Here is a 7469-nt window from a genome sequence, read left to right as displayed (position 1 = left end):
TGTTATCCTCCCAGCATTGACATGTGACAATATGCAGAGTATTGATACTCCGGGAAGCTCATCTAAGCTTCTGTGTCCAGAAATGTATTGAGGCTTCATTACATGGACTTGACCGATTGATTGCTTGATTGCCCACATGGATGAACTCAGTCTTTAAGTCCACTGATACCAAATGACCCAAAGCCTCCACCATACATCATAAGATTAGTCTTTCTGGTGTGGCCAGCCCTCATCCTAAGACTATTAGGTGTGGCCAGCTGAAAGAGGAGGAGAAAGTGGTAGAGGAAGATGGATGAGAGGAGAGGATAGAGAGAAGAGGACAGAACAGGAAGCTTTTCTTTGAAAAGTGATTAATTTCCTAAGCTCAAGACCATTACTCAGTAACAACTGCCACATTAGTCAGAGTTTGTATGCTTCTTAAACTTTACAATCACCCTATAAGATCTTCAGAACTTTGTAGATAAGGAAGCTGAGAGTCAAGAACGCTAAGTAAATGAGCCTAAGTCCCCTAGGAAAGGAAAAAGACATGCAGGGACTGGAAACCAAGTGTTCTGGCCCCACATTCCTGTTCTTTCCAATACAATTTATAGATTCTGTTTCTCACACTTAGATCAGTGTTCTTCATTGTACTCCAACTTGCAAATGTTACACTTTTCCTAAAGTGCTCAGAACAGTAACTTTTCTACTCTATTTGTTAAATTCTTAGGCTTCTCATGAAGTTTTTTGATAAATTAAAGAGATACATATCAATAACTTTGGAACCCAGAAACAATAATCTTGTTCTAAATTTATTGTCAAAGGGATATGCAAATTTTTGTTTTATTCTGGAGTTTTGTCATAATAAAGTAGTCATTTGTTTCATAGACTTCCTTCCCAATCCTCCTCCTTTGCTCCCCCCACTCTACCATCATCAGTCTCAACTGATGAAAAGTATCAAACAGCAAACGAAAGGATATCCCTGACAGACCTCACTGCATGGAAACTAAGGGTTAATGGGCTTGGGCATCATGGTGGACTTAGTGAGAGGCAGGGTAGACTGGTGAGAGACAAATACAAGACATTTTGACTCCACTTTAGTCTCTGCCCTGTATCTGATTCCTATGATTGTGCTTTTTACCCATTCCTTCAATAAAACTTTAACAACCAGCCAGCCCTTCATTTAATTCTTATAAAACATTACTAGAAAAAAAATAATTAACACAGAATAAAACTAACAATGGCGAAAACTACGATAAATTTTGTTACAGATGAAAAATTGAACAATTAAAGGAGGAAATAGATTTGGTAGAAATAAAAACAAAATCACCTACCCTGAACGCACCAATCCCGTCTGATCTCAGAAGCTAATCAGGGCCCGGCCTGGTTAGTACTTGGATGGGAGACCACCTAGGAAGACCAGGTGTTGTAGGTGTAAAAAAAAAAAATGGCAGTATCTAAAATTACAAAATTTAAAATGCTTATTAGCTGAAAGTGAATGGAAGAATAAAATCTTTACATTTATAGAATTTGACCTGAGAAATTAGCTTGATAGAAAAAAAAAGTTTTCAAAAGAAAACTCATAATCACAAAATATACAAGTAGGTAAAAGCTGAGTCAAAATAAATGAATCAGGTGGCTCGAACCTGAGTCTTGGCCTCTGATCTTCCTCCCTAGACAACATGAGCTTCAGCACCTGCTCCAGCTACTCCACCAGCTACCAGACCCTGGGCTCCATGCAGTCGTCCAGTCACTGGCCAGCGTGTATGCAGGTGCAGGGGGCTTGGGCTCCTGGATCGCTGTATCCCACTCTACCAGCGTCCCCGGTGGCTGGGGTTCCAGGACCCTGGCTGCGGGAATGGCTGGGGGCCTAGCTGGCATAGGGGGCAGCCAGACCGAGAAGGAGACTATGCAATGCCTGAATGACTGCATGGCCTCCTAGCTGGAGAGGGTGAGGCTGATAATTGGAGACTGGAGAGCAAAATCCTGGAACACCTGAAGAAGAAGGGACCTCAGGTCAGAGACTGGGGATATTACTTTAAGATCATTGAGGATCTGAGGGCTCAGATCTTTGCAAGTACTATGGACAATGCCCACATCATTCAACAGATTGCTGCTGATGACTTCAGTGTCAAGTATGAGACAGAGCTGACCATATGTCAGTCTGCGGAGAATGACATCAATGGGCTCCAAAAGGTCATCGATGACAGCAATATCACTGGACTGCAGCTGGAGACAGAGATTGAGGCTCTCAAGGAGGAGCTGCTTTTCACAAAGAAGAACCACAAAGAGGAAGTAAATGGTCTACAAAACCAGATTGCCAACTCTGGGTTGATCATGGAGTTGGATGGCCCTAAATCTCTGGTCTTCAGCAACATCATGGCAGAAATCTGGGCCCAGTAGACAAGCTGGCTTGGAGGAACAGAGAAGAGCTAGACAAGTATTGATCCCAACAGATTGAGGAGAGCAGCACTGTAGTCACCTTGCAGACCACTGAGATAGGAGCTGCTGAGATGACACTCACAGAGCTGAGATGTACAGTCCAGTCCTTGGAGATCGACCTGAATTCGATGAAAAATCTGAAGGCCAGCTTGGAAAACAGCCTGACAGATGTGGAGGCACTATGCCATGCAGATGGAACAGCTCAATGGGATCCTTCTTGCTGCACCTGGAGTCAGAGCTGGCCCAGAAGGGCAGCACCAGACCTGGGCAGAAGGGCAGCACCAGACCTAGAAGTAAGAGGCTCTGCTGAACATCAAGGTCAAGCTGGAGGCTAAGATCGCCACCTACCACCACCTGCTATAAGAGGGGAAGAACTTCGATCTTGGCGACGCCCTGAATAGCAACTCCATGCAATCCGTACAAAAGACCATCACGCGCAGATTTGTGGATGGCAAAGTTCTGTCTGAGATCAATGACATCAAAATTCTGAGGCGTTAAGGCAACAAAAGTGGGGCACCCTTTGGGAGGGGCAGGAGGCCAATAAAAATTTCAGAGATCATTGAACATCAAAAATAAAAGAAAATTTAAAGAAAATGAATCAAATCAGAAAATTAATTGATCCTAATGATAATCTTTTTATTCAAATAAAAATAAAAAATAAAAATGGTTTAACTATTTTATGGAAATGTTATTAAAAAATTGAATTGATTTAATGAAAATTGATCTTAGAAAGCTTTTCAATAAAAACCTATTATTTTGGTGTAATTCTTATTAAAATATTTGTGTTCATAAATAAGGGTAAAATATAGGATCACTATGGAAGTTCAAAATAGTATGATTAAAGTATTACTTGCTTTTACTGTTCCTCTCTGTAGGATTGATATAAAATTTTGTAATCATTACCTTTATCGAATGTGAGTTGCAGTTAAGAATAAGATAAATATCTCTAAAAGGTTGTCAATGCAAATACTAATTTGAATTTGGTTCACATATCTTCTGAAATGTAGGAAAAGGTGTCTAATCTAACCTTGCAGTTCCTGCTTGAACTTGCCTTGGACCTATGGACATTAAAGCAGAGAAGATCAAATGGTGAGTTATATGGTTGGAGTTCCCCTTATACTTCACAAGTTCTCATAATGACCTATGAGGCTCACCCGATCTAGAGTCCCTCCATCTATGACTTAATTTCCTTCCACTGTCCCTAGCCCTTTCCAGCCACATCTGTGGCAGAGGAGAGTTGGGGGAGGAGGATGAAAGAGAACAGAGAAGTGTGTTAAATAGTTCTAGTCTGATTCATAGATGAGTCAGCATCAATTTACCTGATTCTGAGATTCAGTGTAAGAGGCGGGCATCTGCTGGCTGTTAGAAATGAGTTCCCATAATGAAACCCCAATGAATCCACCTTTGCTCTTGCCATGCCAGTATCAACACCATTACCAACCCTTCCTAACCAAACTATCTTTCACTGATTAGAATCCTGCCCAAACTCTGACCTTGCTATCTGTCACAAGGCTTCACCTGCCTGAGGAGACCATGTTTTTGGTCTGGTCATCTCCGTTTGTCTGGGCTACCACCAGGTAGTGTGTTTAGTCTATATAATCAAATTCTATTATTGGTTCTTTGGTTGGCCTCCACTCCAGGCACCTGTCCCAACCCAGTGGATGTATCTGATTCAAACTCCAAACCTTACTTTTCTACTGCATATCTACTCTTTCTCAGTCCAGTTGTAACAAGATGAGCCACAGGCTGGCCTCCTTTTTGTAATACATTCACTGTCAGACCATTCTAACTCGGACAGGCAGCAGCCCAGCAGGCCCAGATGGATACATACTGATAAAGAAATGGCTGCAAAGTTCCTGTCAGGGATCTCTGAATTAAGTTCTGAACAAGAGGAAACTACAGATTACATGTGTTGAAGAGGTCAGTCGACAAATTCTAACCAAGCACTCACGATGTTTAAACAATGCCTCAACACCAAAACTTCCTTTGTTAAAACAAAACAAAACCATTCTCTTCTGGCCACCCTACTCCTAACCCTAGCTATTCCTTCAGATTCGTGACAACTGGTTTCTCGTTGAATTCCATTTAAATTTCTCAGTCCCAATTTACCTGGCAATTCTAAACCCATAATTTATTCTATAGAGCTAGCATTCCAAAGGAGTCTTGAGTTTCACAACTAATAGACCTGTTACAAAACAAAATAGAACATCAAACTGGGTTGAAGCCATCTTGTGGATCTTTTTTTTTTTTTACCAGAAGTGTGGATTTGTGATATAAGCAGCTGCTCTAAAACTAAACAAATGACAGTACTCAAGTCAGAGTTTGAGCCTATCCAGGGTCTGAATTACTTTTGCTTTGAGGTTTTGTGAAAGGTCATGCGGCCTAACAAAGTTCACATGAAACTTGGCTGTTTCTCTGTTAGGCTCTGGCTCAGAACTTGTGGCGTTTCATGTGGTTTGAAGTTTTCAAACACGACGCTTTGCACAGCACTAATAAATGATTCTTTCTCAGCATGGAAAGCAATTAAACATATGGCCTCTTGGGTTTTGGTCTCAGAATTAGTATTTATTTATTAGGAGCCAGGAGAAGGGCTAAATAGCTTAGAAGAGGGATCACGCATAATGAGGTAGGTGAATTTGCTGAAGACACAACATTTTAGATGACTGGATGCCTGAAAAGCAAGAGAGGAACTCCTGAGGAACCAATAAAATTAGGCCACTGGGAAACTTGCTAATGAATGGAATTTAGCATCAGCCTACAATGAACAAGTTAGAATTATTTGCAAAGCCTCAGGGACGAACACATGAAAGGACTCCAGCATCATCTGTCTTCAGCCTGCACGGAACACTCTGAAGGAGACCCATGAGCTTTCCAGTACATGCAGCTCTTAGAGCTTCCTCATAAGCAGGCCTCTCCCAGGCAGTCAACTTGGATTCCTGACTCAAACTGGGAGTGGAGTTGGGGAAGTCTCTCAAAATGGGTTTCCTTCTAACTATTCCCTTTTGAGAATAGTTCCAGCTGCCATAACAGAACACCACAACAGAACACCACAGACGGTGAAATTTATTTTCTCACATTTCTGGAGGCTCAAAGTCCAAGATCAAGGTATTGACCAGCAGGGTTGATTTCTTCTAAAGTCTCTCTTCTTGGCTTGTAGATGGCCACTTCTCCCTGTGTCTTCACATAGTTGTTCCTCTGTATGTCTGTCCTAATCCCTAATCTCCTTTTATAAGAACACTAGTAATATTGGATTAGGGCCCACCTATATCAACTAATTTTACCTTAATTATCTCTTTAAAGACCTCATCTCCAAATACAGGCCCATTCTGAGGCACTAAGGGTTAGGACTTCAACATATGAATTTAGGGGAGAGACAGTTCAGCCCATAACAGGAGGTATCACATTCTTTAGTTCAGTGATGTCATCTGATCAAGCTGTATAATTAAGTCAACTTCCCAACCCCTGCAGGAGAATGATGAGATAAGATAAGGCCCTGACTGAGAGAAGATTTATCTTCTTATATATTCAGCTTTTGATTAAGTTTATCCAGTTTGATCAAAACCTAAAAGAGAGAAAGTGAAACAGCAATTAAGCAAGCCTTATTTTTAGGAATAATTGTTTGCTTATGAGGATTTAGTGGACTAGAATAGGTCCATAAAGACCATTCTCCAAATAATACCTATGTAAACCCAGCATACACTTATGGCTTCAATGAAAATTTACTATGAGCATATACGTTAGAGTCACTGGAGGTACAGCTGTGCTCTGTCAGGGCTTACATTTTAGTGGGAGATTCTGACAATAAAAAAATAATTTAACAAATAAATAAATCTTTATTGCTTGGGTTAAGGCACCCGACAGTAATTGGCAGATACATTAATGGTTCCAGTTCTCTATCTGCTCCTCTACCCATGTCTCTTGCCAAGTGACTTTTCAATTCATCCCATCAAGAAGTGGAATCTTTTTAGTTACATGACTCACTTTGTCCAACAGAATGATGGCAGTTGTGACACAAGCAGAAGCTTGGTTAAAGAGCCTGCACATTTCTGGTTCTTCCCTTATACCTGAGCCATTGTGCTTAGAACCACCCTGAGCTAAGTTATTGGAGGGATGAGAAAAATACGGTGAGAAGAGCTGCGTTAGAAACCATTTGACTGCCAGCCAATTTCCAAAAGTTTGAGTTTCTAGCCAAGAGGCAAGATGACCCCCAGAGAGGTGAGCAAGCTCAAATGAGACCAGGAAAACTCCCCAGCATAAATCACTAACCTGCAGACTTTTAAGCTAAACAAATACTAATTGTTTGAAGCCCTAGAGCTTAGAAGTGGTTTTTAACACAGCATTATTATGGCGAAGGCTAACTGATCCAGACATGGAAGGCTCCCGGTAAATCTAAATATTATCTGAAAGAGGTACCACATTAGGGCATTGTTGTCTATTAACATCTTGGCTGACAAAGACTATATAAGATCAGCTTGTCAAGGCTCTGAGAGATGGGATAAAGACAAGAGAAGGAAACAAGATAAAAGTCTTTACTCTGTGGGATAAAGGTGGTATGAGAAATGGAGTGGAAGACAAACTTATAGAAAGAAATGTTAAAACGGCCATTCACTGACCTGCTTAGAATACTCTCGGGGCTCCCTGTGGCCTTATGTATAAAATTCAGATTATTTACTCACAACATACAAGGTCTTCTTGTCTTGTCTCTGAAGTTTCTCCTCCAGGTCAACTTTATTCTGAGTCACAGGGATCTAAATTCCATGGACTCAGTCTACCAGACTGCCTTGTCCCTGGCTTCTGGTTGAGTTTGCCGAAAAAAAGCAAGAGCAGCAGATTGAAAGGTAGGAAGACAGAGACATCGGTGTGTGTGTTCCTCTGGCTCCCTCCTGTCAGGCTGTAGTTTGGCCATGACTATGGTTTTATATCAAAGACCATAGCTCCTTCAGGGTGGCCTCCTCTCATAGTCATAGCTCTCACCATCTCTCAGCAGTTTCTTTTCATTGCCCCCAGGCCTAAGGATAGTAACACTTCTGGTTGTTGCTGGTCCTGGGGTA

General features: G+C 41.4%; 1 pseudogene; it reads left to right on the top strand.

The window, feature by feature from the left end:
* The first annotated feature begins 1658 nt into the window (after positions 1 to 1658).
* LOC120605456 (keratin, type I cytoskeletal 18-like) lies at positions 1659 to 2916 on the top strand (annotated as a pseudogene).
* The last annotated feature ends 4553 nt before the right edge of the window (positions 2917 to 7469 follow it).

The sequence above is a fragment of the Pteropus medius genome, unplaced genomic scaffold (genome assembly GCF_902729225.1).
Source record: "Pteropus medius unplaced genomic scaffold, Ma_sr-lr_union100, whole genome shotgun sequence".
In the NCBI taxonomy this organism is placed as follows: Eukaryota; Metazoa; Chordata; class Mammalia; order Chiroptera; family Pteropodidae; genus Pteropus; species Pteropus medius.
Note: the sequence above shows the minus strand (reverse complement) of the source record. Positions and strands in the feature narration are given on the sequence as shown.